The following is a 19829-nucleotide window of genomic DNA, read 5'->3' on the forward strand; positions in this document are numbered from 1 at the left end:
GACTTCCAGAATAGCTAGGTTATTCTTTCCGAATGACTAAGTTATTTAAACACTCCACAGTCGTTCATATGTTGGAAGTAGGTATGAATTAAGACTGTCATGAATCGAGTTTGTAGATGGCTAAATGTGTTTAGTCATGGAAATGGTTGCTACAACATTCATGAGTACTCATAAGTTATGAGTATTGGAATTAACCCACGCTCACTTGTATCACTTCATGGAATTTATCTCGAGTGATCGTGAGACGGTAATATCATATAAGTCTTCAAACCTAGAGATATGAGTTGTTACCTATGAGTTGGTTGTGCATTGATTGCACGTAAACGCATCAGTAACTTGATGTTATAAAACGTGCCTTTGTGTATAATTCAACAAGTAGTAGAAACAAGTATATGAGTCGAAGTTTATCTGTTCCTTCTAGTCCTTGGAGGATTAGAAGCGATATCTGGGCCCCTCGATGATTTTGTTTTGACCTATGTACCGGGCCCGGTCAGAACCTAATTGATGTGTTCAATTTAGTTCTTTGTCAAACAAATCGGAAATCGGGAAACAAACTGCTGGACAATAAGTACGACGTTGTTCCATGTATTTGTCCGGCTGATATCATGAGAACAGAGGATTATATGATCACTTATCTAAAATGGCGCTTCATAGTTCAACAGAGTTTTCGAGAGCTACGATTGCTGGTTGGTTCCTAAAGTAACATACGCAAATACAGTTATTAGACTTATCCAAGTGGGAGACTGTTGGATAAGGTGTCTAAGTCCATAAAATATTTGGTATATACTTGACCCGAGCAGGCATGGTCCATTTGGGTTGCACTTCACCCAAACTGTTTATGGATAATTTTATGAGAATTGTATACTTACGATTTATTAATATATTATAAGTTATAATATATTAATATAAAGTCATGTTATTTAATTAGTTTTAATCTTGAATTAATTATGAATTAATTTAGTGATTAAAAGGAAGACTAATTAAATCATGGGCTATTATATTTATATGGTGTGGGCTAATACTCATTTGTTAATGGGCTAAGCTTATATGGAAGTCCATGGATGATCCATGGAGCTTTTAACCCATGGATCCTTGGAAAGGAAAAGACATGGGTTATTAGGGTTTCACCCTAACCATACACACTATATAAACAAGCTCATGTTGCATGAAATAACACCCTAGTGTGTGTGTAATAGTGGTGGCCGATTTCTAAGTGTTAATATACTCTTTCATACATTTTCCAAGTTTGTGGTGATTTGTGATTTCCATTTGAGGCATTCACATTATTGGTGCTTGGCTCTCAAACTCCAAGGAATCAACAATCAACAAAAGGTATGTAATTCATCTAGTTCTTTTATGTTTAAAAGTATCCCATGCCATGCTAGATAGGTTATAAACCCTGGAAAATTAATATTTTGCATGTACCTTAGACAAACATAGATCCAAGGTTTATTAGGGTTGCATGTACACTTAGGAAGTGTTAGAATGCTCAAAACCCAACAGGAACTGGGTACACGACTGCATTTTAGTACAGCTTTCCATCCGCAGACAGATGGGCAGAGTGAGTGAACCATCCAAACCCTCGAGGATATGTTGAGGGCGTGCGTTATTGACTTTGGTGGGAGTTGGGATTCCCACCTACCGCTTGCAGAGTTCGCCTACAACAACAGCTATCATTCCAGTATTGGCGCCCCGCCTTTTGAGTTGTTGTATGGTCGGAAGTGTAGAACCCCAGTCTGCTGGGGTGAGATTGGGCACAGGGTTATGGGGCGGACAGAGGTAGTTCTGCAGAATACCGAAAAGATACAGCAGGTTAGACAGCGTTTGCAGACCGCTCAGAGTCGGCAGAAGAGCTATGCCTGTTGGGTTTTGAGCATTCTAACACTCCTATGGTGTACATGCAACCCTATAAACCTTGGATCTATGTTTTCTCTATTATCCATGCAAATATTAACTATTCCAAGGTTTCATCCTAACTAGCATATTATGAAGCACCTATACTACAAAGTTGTAGTTAGATGACATACCTTTTGATGTAGCTTGATGTCTTCAAGCTTTAAGAGCTTAGCTCCAATAGTGTGGAAGCCTCAAATGGAATCACAAATCACCAAAACACCTTGGAAGAACTTGAGAGAATATGTATGCACACTAAAATCGGCCCACTCTTATTTTCACACACTTTTGCCAATTTTGTGAGCCAAGGACCCCTTTATATATTATGGAGGATTAGGGTTACATCCATGTAAACCCTAATACCCATGACCTTTCATTTACATAGGATCCATGGGTTAAAAGCTCCATGGACCATCCATGAAAGCTTAGCCCAACCTAAATGAACTTGGCCCATTCCATATATATAAGAGTACATATTTAATTAGTTCTTTTTGATCACTTAATTAATTCTAAATTAATTCTTGATCAATACTAATTAAATAATATGATTCCATATTAATATATTAGAACTTATAATATATTAATATAAATCATAAATATACTATTCTCAAAAGACTATCCATATAAATTGTGCCGGTGAAGTGCAACCCAAATGGACCATGCCGGGTCGGGTCAAGTACATACCAAATATAGTTATGGACTTAGACATTAATCTAACAGTCTCCCACTTGGATAAGTCTAAAACTATTATTGAGTATGACTTCAAAACCTAACTGGCAATCGTAGCTCTTAAAGCCGCTGTCGAACTCTGACCTTGTCAATGACTTGTCCATTAGATAAGGGATCATATATTCCTCCATTCTAGATATCATATGGACTGAGACATGGATTATAATCATTCTCTCTGTCCATTTGTTGTTTCCCGATTTTCGATTTATGATGACTGACTGATTGAACAAATCAAATCAGTCCTGGCTTGGCCAAGCACTCACATGTGTCATCGCTAAATCATCGAGGGGCCCACAGATATCGCTTTTATCCCGAAGGTAAAAGGAATGGATAAACTTCGACTCATATGGCTTGTTCTACTACTTGTTGAATCATACACAAAGGCACGTTTTATAACATCGAGTTACCAAATGCGTTTTCGTGCAATCAATGTATAACCAACTCATAGTAACAACTCATATCTCTAGGTTTGAAGAATATAAGATATTATCGTCTCATGATCACTCGTGATAAAATCCATGAAGTGATTCAAATGAGCGCGAGTTGAATCCAATACTCAGAACTTATGAGAACTCATGAGTGTTGTAGCACCACTTTGTCCACCAACTTGGACCTCTACAAACCAACCCATGACAGTCTTGATTCATATCTACTTCCATCATATGACCGACTGTGGATGGTTTGAATAACTTAATCATTCAGGAAGAGCGACTTAGTTGTTCTGGAAGTCAAAACATGCAAAGTGAAACACAAGAATAAATTAATCAAATATGGTATCAAACCCTATGAATATAAATAAACACTTTTATTTATCACCATACTGATTACTCATTATTCATTGTTTCGGTTTTATCAACTTTATACTTGAATTAAAAACACTAGTTGTCCCATGCTCCAAGCATGTACACTATGTTTTTCTTAAACAATAGGTTTGCCATACACCAAGTATGCACTCTATGTTTGTCTATGATCCTTACTTTGTGAAATAAACCAATTGAACATAATTTCAATGATTCTAATTTCACACTCCCAAATCCTTATCGAAAAATGTGAGAATTTCAAATTCCTATCATTTATCGAAATCTGTTTAGATTTTAAACTTATATGCACTGACCCTCCTGTAATGAATATGTACAAAGTCACAAAGACTTGTCAACAGTCATTATAAGGTATTCCAATGGAGATCAACTCCATGGAAACTAAGTCTCATATTCAAAGTACATTGCTTTGGACATGCTTCTTGCATTAAGTTTTCTAATCTTACACAGATAACTTCCACCTATGGAGACAACTCCATATTCTCATTTTGACTATCACTTCTGAATAAGAGATGCCTCTTTTCAGAATATGTCAATATGGTCCTTCCAAAATTAGTACTATACTTCCAACTGTCCCTGAGCAACCAATCTTTGGTAAACCTCAGACTGTCCTCGACAATTGCTTAATCATTTTAGTCATATCCAATTCTAGACGTTTTCCCTTCTTAATGCCTCTGGGCATTTGGAAAAATTTAGAAATGACAAATATTATAGCACATGCAATCGATCCTGTACCCAAAGCAAATGGTACACGATTCATGATGTCTCACATAAAGACATGATTCTAGACTAGTCTTTTGCTACAATATTTTTATTTGCCATGTTTTCAAAATTTGACTATGAAGAGGGATGCCGTAATCATAATCGAATTTTGAGAACGCAATATATAGAATTTCCTTAAGTTGAACCAATCCAACATAAAATTCATATATATATTCTTGACTAAAGATGATTAAGGTCTCAATCTAAGCCTTTAGAAGTGAAATGAAGTATATCCTCTCCCTTAATTATAGCAAAACAACTTTTTCAATCCCTGCAGCCTCACGAATTGAAACTTTTGTTTTCTATAATTAACATTGCTAACTTGCAACACTAACAATAATTATCATGCTCCCACTAACATGATGATTATTAGCATAACACTTATGCTCCCACTAGCTTTGACATGTACTCGGAAATCAGCTGGACTTCTAGAAATCAATACTTTATTGACTTTCTTACCAAAGTTCAGATTTCTGATACAAGATGCTTTGATAAAACTATGAAAAGGGATGCCGTAATCATAGTCTCAATTGTTTCGACCTTTTGCCATCTGCTTCAAATCTACTTGGTGGAAGTGTTTCCTCACCATCATTTTCATGAATCGGAGAGAAACCTTATGACCCTTAGATTTTATGGTGTATGTGTTCTTATCCATGTGAATCGTCAAAACCATAGTCATAAGACAAGGATAATGACAAATCCAAACTCATATGGACTGAACTTATGCAATCTTAACATCTTGCCACCTGGCAGTACAGGGCCTGCCATTGCTTCCAAGTTGTTATGCAACCAATTGAGAACTTTCAGAACCCCTATGCAAAGCCAACTTTAACTGGAATGGGCACAGAATATGTCAATACGATAGGTTATAAACCTCAAGTCGTGTGCTAGTGAAGAACCTCAGGTTTTATTCTTGATTAGTTCTTGAAATTCTTTTTAGGATCTTTAAGACTCCCACTATCCTCTTGACATATAAGACTATCTTGCCAAATATTCAAGAGATAGTGCGGATTCTTTATCAAGACAAACACTTCACACAATTGGCCTTAGTTGGTCTTTGTTTTATCCAAAACATCACAACTTACCAATTTCAAATGTACAAGAGTAGGACACTTTTACTCTTACATTTGACAAATGTTTTAAACCTTTCTTTAAGATATGTCACTCAAGTTACAATCTTGGAGTATGACTCTAAGAATTTTTTTGGAACGAAGTATGACTCATCTTCCTGATCTAACCATTTCAACAATTCATGACTCCTCTTCTTAGTCATAAGAATGCACTAAGAAGACCTTTAGAGGACTAATTGTGATATGATTTCTAAATCATTAAGATGATCACAAACATGATACTAAAGTACTCTCCCATCTTTTCAGATTTGAGAAACTTTTATCTTTCTGCCTAATTTGATTCTTCCCATTCGTTCTGCCATACATTGAGACTTTTCCAATGTTTCAGAATTATACTTAAACTTGTAAGTATAACCATATTTACTAAACTTTAGTAAATCAAATAGTCTTAACGAGCTTTGTGGTGGACATGACCAGTGCACAAGAATGTGTACTCGATCCCTTTAGTCCTTCACTTGACTCACACATCCATGTGAACAAGTAATTAGTCTTGATTTTCCAATGCTTGAAAGTTCTCATTCATCATACTATTCAACTTGCAAGATTCCAAGTTTCGGTCCAATTGAAACTTGGGTGATGAGGAACTTTCCTGATTTGGTAAATTTAGACACTACCACAAATGAAAGAATCAAATCCATTTTCCAATATTGCTGTCAGTGGAATCATATAAGCAACAATTTTCCACAAATGCCATTGTAAGGATACTTCAAATAAATAAAATTAAACAATTTTCTTTTATTTTAAAACTTTGCCGAAAAACTTATCCTTACAATCCACATGGAAAATTGTTGTTATCTATTCCTTAGCAATATATCATAACTTCTTAAGCAACTGCTCAAAATTCTGATGCGATCGAAATCCACCTTCGCGATCAGAATCAGCATATACTTCCTTTAAGATTTCTCTCTATTCTTTGATTCTTAAAACATCAACATGTGACCCAGTCACATCATGTAATGAGGATCTCAGAATAGAACTTAACAGTGTTAGATAATGGGCTCTACCTGATGTAGAGTCAAACTTATTGACTTTAACATCCTTAGGTAAATTTGGCAGCTTTGCAATCAACGCCCCTTCCTTTGGCAAAATAAACATATGGACCCTTTGGTAATGGGACTATCTCAGACTTAGCCTTTCTCTTTACCATTTGGTCAACCGGGTTGACTATGGCCAATCCTTTTCCATTGGGAAGAGAATGCTTTTTCTGGATTTCCAGTGTCACCATTGTCACTGTCCATAAAGTTTTTGGGAAGTTGATCTTCTAATCAAATTTGCTTCACTATCGTTCCAAATCATTGTTGATTCAGCAGCACCAAGCAAATAGATATGATCATTAAGGTTCATGTTATAGTTTGTATCATAGTAGTCCCAAAGGAACTCACTATGTGACTTAGAAAGTGATTGAACATCCAACTTTCTCAAGACTTTGAAACCCAACTCTCCCGGCTTGTCAATATGTGACTTCATCTCTAAGATGTGATCACACATAGACCTTGCTTGCCATTAGGGCTTGAGTGACCTTGAACTTGTGGGTTAGGGAGAATAATTGGAGGAGGTGGAGGAAGTAAAGTTCCAAGAGATTTGGGAAGATCATAGATGTCTGAACTCGGCATCTTTTGGGAGATATTCAAGATAGTTGATTTAAAGTCCTTAATATAACACCCAATATGAAATATTAAGGCTAGGATCCAACAACCTATTTATAACTGGAAGAGGGATGCCGTAATCCGAGTTATAAAATAGTTGAAGTTAGGTAAATGACGATTTACCAACTTCCACCATGAAAAACGAAATAATTATTAGGTTTTAATTGGTTTTGAAACTCCTAGATTCTTTTGAGATTCATTGAACTTTTCAATGGCATGTTTCAATCTCGAGTGTGCCCTTCAGGTTTTGTGACTGGGATCCCGAGGATCACAAAACAAGGTGTGAAGTAACCATGCAAATATACTTGGTACCCTTAATATTTACCCCTCAATCGATGTGCCGGTTAACCACACACGCTCCAACGATACTATGATAAACATTAAGTTACCCTTTGCCTACCTTGTTAAGTCCAGGTTAGTGTGCCGGTTAACCACACACGCTCCACTAACATCTTAAACAAAGTGCAAAGTGTAATTTCATGGATTAGCACCTTATTCACATTTTCCTAAGTAACTAAGATTGAGAATTAATAAAAGGTTTAGTTACTTAGTATTTATCATTAATACTTTTAATGAAGGGAGAATTATAGTCCTTGTCCTACCTGTTCGGCTAACGACCCTCCACCAGTCAAGGAAGCGGTGGGTGAGAGTGGACACCCATTAAGCTGCCATTTTATAGGCAACAACCTTATACCCCCCTTATAGACCGGCTTCGTGAATGAGGCCTACTAATGGTAAGACGACTTGCTCTTATACATATAATATATTAAACTTTTAATATTATAATAGTATAAGGGTGTATTTTAGACATTTAAAATACTTGATGGTTTAATCATTAATTAAACTAGACTTTTAATTTAATTAAACTCAAACCATATATTTGTGGATTTAATAATACTCTTTTAATTAAACGCTTTAATTAACTATTAATAAAGTCCATAAGAGTTAATTTGAACTATTCAACAAAACATCATAATTCCAATTATTAAACTCAAAATTAAAACCATTTAATTAATTGTTTAAGTTATGAACCCAAGAGTTTTAGAATTCAATTCTTTTTTTCATAAAAAACTTTTCTCAAATTCCAAAACTTGAGGGCAAGTTTTGTAATTCTTGAAAACCTTTAGATTCCATAACTTATGGAATTAATGGTGTTTTATGATGAAACTTTCCATGTTCCATAACTTAAGAACAAGTTATGGAATTCTTTAAAACATTAACACCAAATTTTGTAACTCCATAAAAACTTGGAATCAAATTTTTTTTTTTTAAAAAAAACTTTCATATCCATAACTTATGGAAGTTTCAAAAACCCTTAAGATCACAACTTTAAAAAAAAAACTTTTGAGCTCCAAAATTTTATGACAAAATTTGTAACTCCTTAAAACATTTAGATCAAACTTTTAAAACTAATAAAATAATCATATCATTTTATCTTTTACTAAATTTGACATAATTCAACTCGTATAACAAATGATTCAAATTTTACAAATAATTCGTTTTTCACAAAACAAGTAATTATCTTAAAATTTGACAAACGTCATTTTTTTTCCTTTTTTTTCCAACTTGAAAATAAAACATTTGCATCAATATAACAGAAAACAACCCATGTCTCTGATACCACTGTTGGGTTTTGAGCATTCTAACACTCCTATGGTGTACATGCAACCCTATAAACCTTGGATCTATGTTTTCTCTATTATACATGCAAATATTAACTATTCCAAGGTTTCATCCTAACTAGCATATTATGAAGCACCTATACTACAAAGTTCTAGTTAGATGACATACCTTTTGATGTAGCTTGATGTCTTCAAGCTTTAAGAGCTTAGCCCCAATAGTGTGGAAGCCTCAAATGGAATCACAAATCACCAAAACACCTTGGAAGAACTTGAGAGAATATGTATGCACACTAAAATCGGCCCACTCTTATTTTCACACACTTGTGTCAATTTTGTGAGCCAAGGACCCCATTATATATTATGGAGGATTAGGGTTACATCCATGTAAACCCTAATACCCATGACCTTTCATTTACATAGGATCCATGGGTTAAAAGCTCCATGGACCATCCATGAAAGCTTAGCCCAACCTAAATGAACTTGGCCCATTCCATATATATAAGAGTCCATATTTAATTAGTTCTTTTTGATCACTTAATTAATTCTAAATTAATTCTTGATCAATACTAATTAAATAATATGATTCCATATTAATATATTAGAACTTAAAATATATTAATATAAATCATAAATATACTATTCTCAAAAGACTATCCATATAAATTGTGCCGGTGAAGTGCAACCCAAATGGACCATGTCGGGTCAGGTCAAGTACATACCAAATATAGTTATGGACTTAGACATTAATCCAACAGTGCCGACAGACGCCGATCTGAGTTGGAATTTCAGGTGGGTGACATGGTACTCCTGAAAGTCTCACCCTGGAAGGGTGTGATCCGTTTCAGGAAGAGGGGAGAACTGGGACCCCGTTTTATTGGGCCGTTCAGGATCGTTGGCAGGGTTGGCAAGGTGGCGTATAGGCTGGAGCTTCCGGAAGAGCTTATCCGGATTCATAGCACGTTCCATGTTTCGCAATTACGGAAGTGTATCATGGACCAGGAGGCAGTGGTATCACTGGACGACATTCAGGTCGATGCGCGCCTGAATTATGTGGAGAGGCCGGTGGCCATTTTGGAAAGGAAGAAGAAGATCCTTCGGAACAAGAAAATACCTTTGGTGAAGGTGCAGTGGGAACATCGGAGGGGATCCGAGTGGACATGGGAGCCGGAGGCGGAGATGCGTGAGCATTACCCGGCATTGTTTATCCCAAGGGACTTCGAGGGCGAAGTCTAGTTCAAGTGGGGGAGAATTATAACGCCCCGATTCTCAGGTATGGATTTAAATAAAAGGTTATTTCGTTTTAAGTCCTACTCGACGAGTTGGTTGCCCTACTCGTCGAGTAGCAGCGGGGTGGGACCGCATGTTTAGTGACCTACTCGCCGAGTCCATGAAGGGACACGGTGAGTAGGAGCTGGCAGATGAAACCCTAATCTCGGGGTCTTGCACCCTATTTAAAGGAGCCTCAGCCTCCTTTGGTCTCTTTACAGTTCTGGAGAGTTCCTAAGAAAACCCTAATTCGTGTGGTGCCTATTTGTGTGTGTGTTAAGCTTGGAAAGAAGATTCTTGGAGGAGGAAAGGCTTATAAGGCAAGGAAATTGGAGCAAAGAAGTGTGGGAATCAGATCATACCTCAGTTAGCATCTTCTTGAGGTATCTATTTGCCTTCTACTTCTTTCCCTTTTAGATCTCTTTTTGGTTGAGTTTTGGGGGCTTTTTATGGACCTTGAATTGATAAGATGGGCAATGGACTAGATCTGAAGTTGTAACTTCAGATCTGGACCCTTCCCAAGTTCTAGAATCATAAAGTTTATGTTTTGGTCGAGAATGAGGCCCTCCTTGTGCATGAAGCCCCATTAAGAGCTTAGTTTTGGCATTAAGAGCCTTAATAGTCATGCATGCACGTAAAGTTTGCAACTTTACGTGAAAAGCATGCCCTAGAAGCTTGGATCTATATTTTGGAGCCATTGCATGACTTAAATGAGTCTGTATGGCTTAAGGACTGAAGGGACTCGGCGAGTCGCAAGGTTGACTCGGCGAGTCATATGAAGATTGCCATGAACTCGACGAGTTGGATGAACAACTCGGCGAGTCCGATGAAGATTGCCATAGACTCGATGAGTTGTATGAACAACTCGGCGAGGCGGATGAGTTTTCGCCAAGTTATGCATGTGTGTGTATTCGTTGTGTTGCAAGAAGGAAACTCGGCGGGTGGCCTTAGGGTTTCGATTGAAAGTCGTAGGAACTCGACGAGTCACCCCGGTGACTCGGCGAGTGGGAAAGAACTCAAGGAACTCGGCGAGTAGCTGAGGGTACTCGGCGAGTTAAGGTCAACATGGACTGCTGACCTTGACTGAGGACTTTGACTTTGACCAGGGGTTGACTAGTCGGTTTATGGAGTACCTTATAAGGTTAAGGACTTATGAGTATATTGTGCTATGGTATTAGGTGGTGGAGCCTGTGTCAAGTGATTCGAGAGTGGGGATTTATCTGCTGAGTCGACATCTGCGAGGTGAGTTATCCTCTCTATATCGATAGGGTCTAAGGCACCAAGGCCGACCCTTTAGTTGTTATCGTTATAGTATGTTACATGTGGATATGATCTGTTAGACAGTATGTTATTCTCTTATGATCCGTAGGGATTAATATGTTAGTGACCTGCTAGGTCAGTGCTCTAGATATGAGTGATTGCTATGTTTGGTGATCAGTGAGATAGATATGTTTGATGATTGTATATGGCGGTATATGTTAGTTATGCGCACATGATTAATTGCTTGTTGCTTGGGTTGAGGCTATCCTGCTCTGTGCTGAAGGCCAACACACCCTATGAGCGGTCTGGGGAGACTGTAGGTGATGGGTTTTGAGCATTCTAACACTTCCTAAGTGTACATGCAACCCTAATAACCTTGAATCTATGTTTTCTCTATATACATGCAAATTTGTTTTTCAAGGTTATTTCCTAACAAGCATGGCATGGGGATTACATAAAACATGAAACTAGTAGAAATACATACCTTGTTGTTGCTTGGATTCCTGCAAGACTTTGTGAGCCTAGCACCCCAAATGTTGTGCCTCAAATGCTTCACACAACACCACAGGACTTGGAATAACTTGAGAGAATACTTCTAGCACTCAAAATTGGTTATGCCCTCTCTAGTAACACTAGGTCCACTAGGTCTACTAGGTCACCATTTTGCTAGCCATAGGGTTCCTTTTATAGTGTTGTCACAATTAGGGTTTACACATGAATGCCCTTAATTGTCATGACTCTTGATTTCCCATGACCCATGGATTTCTAACTCCCATGGACTATCCATGGAGCTCCATTTGGTTATAACCAAACCCATAAACCATGGATCATTAATCCACCATAAAAGAATTGATGATTGTCATAATCAACCCTATATATTTAATTAGTCTCACTTTGATCACCAAATTAATACTAGATTAATACTTGATCAATACTAATTAAATAATACTATTATTAATATATTAGAACTTATAATATATTAATAATCATAAGTGCCTTATTCTCTCATTTAGTCTATCCAAGTATTGCAATGCCATGCAACCCAAATGGACCATGCCGGGTCGGGTCAAGTACATACCAAATAAAGTTATGGACTTAGACACTATATCCAACAGTCTCCCACTTGGATAAGTCTAATAACTATATTTGCGAATATGACTTCAAAATCCGACTAGCAATCGTAGCTCTTTCAAAGTCTCTCGGAACTGAGATGATGATGATACGCCATTTAAGATAAGTGATCATATAATCCTCTGTTCTCATGATATCAGCCGGACAAACACATGGAACATGGTCTTACTTATTGTCCAGCATTTGTTTCTCGATCTCTGATTTGTTTCGACATAGAACTAAATTAAACACATCAATTAGGTTCTGACCGGGCCCGGTACATAAGTCAAAACCAAATCATCGAGGGGCCCAGATATCGCTTCTATTTCTAGAAGGAACAGATAAACTTTGACTAATATGCTTGTACTAACTGCTTGTTGAATTATTCACAAAGGCACGTTTTATGACATCGAGTTACCAATGCGTTTTCGTGCAATCAATGAATAACCAACTCATAGTCAACAACTCATATCTCTAGGTTTGAAGATTTATATGATATTACCGTCTCACGATCACTCGAGATAAATTCCATGAAGTGATGCAAGTGAGCGTGGGTTGGATCCAATACTCAGCCCTTATGAGTACTCATGAATGTTGTAGCAACCATTGCATTGTCCAAAGCACTTTTAGACAAATCATACAAGCCAAATTCATGACAGTCTTAAATCAATACTTACTTCCAAAGTTTGACTGACTGTGGATGGTTTGAATAATAACATAATTATTCTGGAAGTAAAAACATGCAAAATTGAAACATAGTAAACAATCAACACAAGATAGTAACACCTTACTGATAAATAAATAACAACTTTTATTTATCATCAAATGTCAATTACATTTTACAAGCTTCAGGAATCTAATTATTGAAACTAATATCATCCTTCAGCCCAATGTGCCTCGCATGCTGTAAATGCTTAACCCTGCTCAGTCCCTTCGTGAGGGGATCTGCCGGGTTCTCATCTGATGATACCCTCTTAGCCACGAGGAGTCCTTCTTCTATTCGATGTCTGATGAAATGGTATTTTCTGTTAATGTGCCGAGATCTCCCGTGATCTCTCGGTTCCTTAGCCAAAGCAACCACACTTTCATTGTCACAGAAAATTTCCATTGGCTCCTTTATGGCTGGTACAACTCCAAGGTCTCCGATGAAGTTCTTTAGCCATATCGCCTCCTTAGCTGCTTCACTTGCTGCTATGTACTCTGATTCACAAGTAGAATCAGCTATTGTCTCCTGCTTGGAACTTTTCCAAGTAATTGCCCCTCCATTTAGGATAAAGACCCAGCCTGACTGAGAGCCGAAATTATCCCTATCAGTCTAGAAGCTAGCATCGCTATATCCTTCCACTCTCAAGTCATCACTGCCTCCGAGGGTAAGGACCCAATCCTTAGTCCTCCGCAGATACTTGAGAATGTTCTTTACCGCTGTCCAGTGTGCCTTGCCAGGGTTCCCTTGATATCTACTGACCATGCTCAAAGCAAAGGCCACATCAGGGCGAGTACAAGTCATAGCATACATGATCGAGCCCACAGCGGAAGCATATGGTATATGACTCATCTCAGCTATCTCAGCCTCTGTACTCGGACTCTGAGTCTTACTTAGCTTGGCATTACTCTGGATTGGTAATTCTCCTTTCTTGGAATCTAGCATACTGAACCTCTTCAGCACCTTATCCAAGTAAGTACTTTGACTAAGTCCAATTAGTCTCTTACTCCTATCTCTCAATATCCTTATCCCTAGGATATAGGCAGCTTCCCCAAGGTCCTTCATAGCGAAACACTTCCCAAGCCAGGACTTAACCTCCTGCAAGGTTGGGACGTCGTTTCCTATGAGAAGTATGTCATCCACATACAACACTAAGAAGCTAACTATGCTCCCACTAGCCCTGACATACACACAAGACTCATCCTCACTCCTAGAAAAGCCAAACTCTTTGACTTTCTCATCAAAGCAAAGATTCCATCTGCGAGATGCTTGTTTCAATCCATAAATGGATTTATCAAGCTTACACACTCTATTAGGGTATCTTGTATCGACAAAACCCTCTGGTTGAGCCATGTAAACATCCTCAGCCAACTTTCCATTAAGGAAAGCGGTTTTGACATCCATTTGCCATATTTCATAATCATGAAATGCAGTTATGGCTAACAATACTCTAATAGACTTAATCTTAGCTACTGGTGAGAAGGTCTCATCATAGTCAACTCCCGGAGTTTGAGTAAAGCCCTTCGCAACCAGTCGCGCTTTATAAGTGTGTACCTTCCCATCCATGTCGGTCTTCTTCTTGAAGATCCATTTGCACCCAACTGTCTTACGACCTGGTACATTGTCAACCAAGTTCCAAACTTGATTGTCATACATGGACTGAATCTCGCTGTCCATAGCCTCCTTCCATTTAGCAGACTCAGCGCCTGCCATGGCTTCCCTGTAGTTATTAGGTTCATCCAAATCTATTAGTGTACTATCACTAATAAATGTATCACCTTCAGTGGTGATGTGATAACCATAATAAAAATCAGGTGTGTTCCTCACCCTAGTGGAACGTCTTGGAGGTACAGACTCATCTATCGGATCAACAGGAGTTTCCTCCTCAGGTTGGTCGATAGCATTAGAGGTTCCTTCACCACTTGACTCTTGAAGCTCTTCAAGGTCAATTTGCCTCCCATTGTCCCCTTGGCTTATGAATTCTCTCTCACGAAAGACTCCTCTTCTTGCTACAAAAACCACATTATCACTGGGTCTGTAGAAGAGGTAACCAAAGGATCTCTGTGGGTAGCCGATGAAAATACACCTCTCACTTCGAGGTTCAAGCTTATCATGAGTCTCACGCCTCACGAAAGCTTCACAACCCCAAATCTTGATGTGGTCCAAATTGGGAACTTTCCCAGTCCACATCTCGTGAGGTGTTTTGGCAACCTTTTTAGTAGGGACTAGATTAAGGATATGGGCGGCAGTCTCTAAGGCATACCCCCAGAAAGAGATTGGTAACGAAGCTCGACTCATCATGGAACGAACCATATCCAGCAAGGTTCGATTGCGCCTCTCAGCTACACCATTCAACTGTGGTGTTCTGGGAGGTGTCAATTGTGAGACAATCCCACATTCCTTAAGATAGTCAAGGAACTCAATGCTAAGATACTCTCCTCCTCGATCGGATCGGAGCATCTTGATGTTCCTGCCCAATTGATTCTCAACTTCCTGCTTAAACTCTTTGAACTTTTCAAAGGTTTCTGACTTATGCTTGATTAAGTAAATATATCCATATCTACTGTAATCATCAGTAAAAGTCACATAATAGCGATTAGCATCCCTTGTAGCAACTCTGAAGGGCCCAAACACATCCATGTGTACAAGGTCCAACAAACCTTCACCCCTATCACAAGTACCTGTGAAGGGTGACTTTGTCATTTTTCCAAGTAAACAAGACTCGCAACTATCATCTGACTTGAGGTCAAATGATTCCAAGACTCCAGCCTTTTGGAGTTGGCCTATGCGCTTCTTGTTAACATGTCCAAGACGACAATGCCACAAGGATGCTTTATCCAAGCTATCTGAAGAATCAATATACAACACATTATTTCCTAGATTGTCTACAACATTCACGGCTTCATATACACCATCACAAGGTAATGCTTTAAAGTAAAATACATCATTGTAATAAACATTAATAGCACCATTTTTATTATCAAATGAAAATGTAAAACCTTGTTTGTACAAGCCATGAAAGGAAATAATATTTCTCGCCATTTCGGGCGAGTAACAACACTTATTCAAATCTAACATTAACCCATTATTAAGCAATAAAGAATAAACTCCTATCTTGGTAACAGGTGATGCTTTCCTGTTGCCCATGACTAAGTTTATCTTCCCGTGCTCTACTTGCTCACTTCTTCTTAGTGCCTGCAAATCAGTACAAATGTGAATACCACACCCTGTATCAAGCACCCAAGAATTAGCATTAGATGAGTTGTTAGACAATATTGTGTAAATACCTGCATGGGTGGGTTTAACCTTCCCATCCTTTACATCTTGCAGATATTTAGGGCAGCTTCGCTTGAAGTGTCCCTTATCCTGGAAATAGAAGCACTGTGCTTCCTTTGGGTTTGAAGAAGGGGTAATGTGACCTTTCTTTGTCCCACTTGAAGAGGAACCATCAAGAGTCTTACCCTTGGTACCCTTCGAAGGCCTTTTCCTCTTCTTACCCTTTCCCTGCCCAATAGCCAGAACAGGGGCTGTTGAAGGAGTAGAAGTAGCAACCGCTTTACCCTTAAGGCCATTTTCAGCTTTCCTTAAGAGTCCTTGAAGTTTGGTAAGTGTGACTTCCTCCTTGTTCATATGATAAGTCATACGAAACTGATCATAACTTGGAGGTAAGGAATGGAGAATGATGTCAATCGCCATTTCCTCAGGAAAGTCAACATTTAGCTTCAGCAACCGGTCAACGAACCTTTGCATCTTCTGCAAGTGACCGGTGATGGGTTCACCATCCTTCATCCTTGCGGTTATCATGGAGGAGATGATTTCATACCTCTCCTGACACGCGCTCTGATGGTACCTTTCCATCAGATCCAGGTGCATCTCACAGGGGTAGAAATCTTCATAGGATTTTTGAAGTTCAGGAGTCATGGTGGCCATCATGATGCATGCTACTTTAGTAGCATCCTTTTCATGTGCAACAAACTCCGCAAACTCTTCAGGAGTAGCAGTGGCTTCACTCACAACCTTAAGCTCCCTATCGAGGACATATTCTTTGTCCTCATAGCGGGTAATCATTCTGATGTTTCTGATCCACTCATTGAAATTGGATCCATCAAAGATGACTTTACCACACAAGTTCATAAGGGAAAAGGAGCCTGTTGGGTTTTTGCCAGAATCATTGTTGGAAGACATCTGAAAGGAAAGAAAGACAAGTTTCATTAGATTAGGAATCCTTAATAATTCACCCAAATGAAATATTAAGGCTAGGATCCAACAAACTATTTATAGTTGGAAGAGGGATGCCGTAATCCATACTATAAAATATTTGAAGGTAGGTAAATGACGATTTACCAATTTCCACCATAAGAACGAAATATTTTATTATTAGGTTTTATTGGTTTTTGAAACTCCTAGATCTTTTGAGATACATTGAACTTTTCAATGGCATGTTTGAATCTCGATTGTGCCCTCTCAAGTTTGTGACTGGGATGCCGAGGATCACAAACAAGGTGTGAATAACCATACAAATTGACTTGGTACCCTCAACAATATTACCTAATCGATGTGCCGGTTAACCACACACGCTCCACCGATCTATAATAAAGTCAGGTTACCCTTTGCCACTCTTACTAGTCCATGTTAGTGTGCCGGTTAACCACACACGCTCCACTAACGACTTTGTAAGGTACAAAGTGTAATTTTATGGGCTAGCACCAATTTCACATTTTCCTAAAGTAACTAAGATTGGGAATTCATAATGTATAGTTACTTTATAATTCATTATACTTTTAACGAGTATTTAAAGTCGTATCATACCCGTTCGGCTAACGACCCTCCACCGATCAAGGAAGCGGTGGGTGAGAGTGGACACCCATTAAGTCACCATTTTATAGGCAACAATCTTATACCCCCCTTATAGACCGGCTTCGTGAATGAGGCCTACTAACGGTAAGAATGACATATTCTTATACATATCTATATAATAAAATTATAATAATAGTATAAGTGTTGATTTTTAAACTTTTTACAAATCTAAGGTTTAATTTGGAATTAAAGTATTAACGTGTAAGACTTTTCAAATTCCAAAACTTGAGGGCAAGATTTGAAACTATTCCAAGTCTCTTCAATTTGTAACTTATGAGTTTTAATGGTTCATAAAATGAAGACTCTTCATTTTATGAAACTTCTTTAGTTCTTTAATCACAATTTAAAGAAGTGACTTTTGGTTATCCATAACTTGAGGACAAGTTATGGACACCACCATTTCCATTAAGATCATGAATTAAACATACATGGAGGTTACATATAATTCCTATGATCTTCTAAAAACTCATAAGAACACAAATTCATGTCAAGCAATTTCAAGAAATTATATAACTATATACAATACTTGAAAATTGATAAAAGCCATGTAAAATGGGTTAACATAATCATTATCATTTTGAAAAACAGATTTTACAAGTCCAAAACAGATTGGGATAATGATCTTAATCCATTTCCAGCAACAAAACTCGAAAAAAACTGCCCAGCACGCTCCTACTCGCCGAGTGCATTATTCTACTCGGCGAGTAGAATGAATTTGTTCATGGACTCGGCGAGTCCTCCCCATGGACTCGGCGAGTCCAGTCGTCAGAATGCAGAATTTTCGATTTTTTTAAGCAGTTTTGCATCAAGTATACAGAAAACAATCCTAGGCTCTGATACCACTGATGGGTTTTGAGAATTCTAACACTTCCTAAGTGTACATGCAACCCTAATAACCTTGAATCTATGTTTTCTCTATATACATGCAAATTTCTTTTTCAAGGTTATTTCCTAACTAGCATGGCATGGGGATTACATAAAACATAAAACTAGTAGAAATACATACCTTGTTGTTGCTTGGATTCCTTCAAGACTTTGTGAGCCTAGCACCCCAAATGTTGTGCCTCAAATGCTTCACACAACACCACAAGACTTGGAATAACTTGAGAGAATACTTCTAGCACTCAAAATTGGTTATGCCCTCTCTAGTAACACTAGGTCCACTAGGTCTACTAGGTCACCATTTTGCTAGCCATAGGGTTCCTTTTATAGTGTTGTCACAATTAGGGTTTACACATGAATGCCCTTAATTGTCATGACTCTTGATTTTCCATGACCCATGGATTTGTAACTCCCATGGACTATCCATGGAGCTCCATTTGGTTATAACCAAACCCATAAACCATGGATCATTAATCCACCATAAAAGAATTGATGATTGTCATAATCAACCCTATATATTTAATTAGTCTCACTTTGATCACCAAATTAATACTAGATTAATACTTGATCAATACTAATTAAATAATACTATTATTAATATATTAGAACTTATAATATATTAATAATCATAAGTGCCTTATTCTCTCATTTAGTCTATCCAAGTATTGCAATGCCATGCAACCCAAATGGACCATGCCGGGTCGGGTCAAGTACATACCAAATAAAGTTATGGACTTAGACACTATATCCAACAGTAGGCCCACGTGGCGGTCCAGTCATGCCGAAGGCTCGGTATAGATTACGTAGGACTGTAGGCCCTATAGGGCGGTCCAGTCAGGCCGATGGCCCAGTATGCATGTTGATTGAATGATTGATACGGATTTGGTATTATCAGTATTGTATTGGTATTTTGGGGGTAGCTCACTAAGCCCTCGGGCTTACAGTTTTCAGTTCATTGTTTCAGGTACTTCAGGAGTTCATGGCAAGGCGAAGGCGTGACCGTACCGCTCCTCATCCTTGTGATCTGGTTTTTGGGACACTCTGATTGAATAATGAATTGAAAACACTTTTGTAAACATATGTCATTTGGTTTTATTTATGCTTGAAAAGTTTAAATTTGGCGTAAAATTTATGGATGTTACAAGAAAGCA

Source organism: Lactuca virosa, chromosome 5, assembly GCF_052849685.1.
Source record: "Lactuca virosa cultivar CGN04683 chromosome 5, Lactuca_virosa_CGN04683_v6, whole genome shotgun sequence".
Classification (NCBI taxonomy): Eukaryota; Viridiplantae; Streptophyta; class Magnoliopsida; order Asterales; family Asteraceae; genus Lactuca; species Lactuca virosa.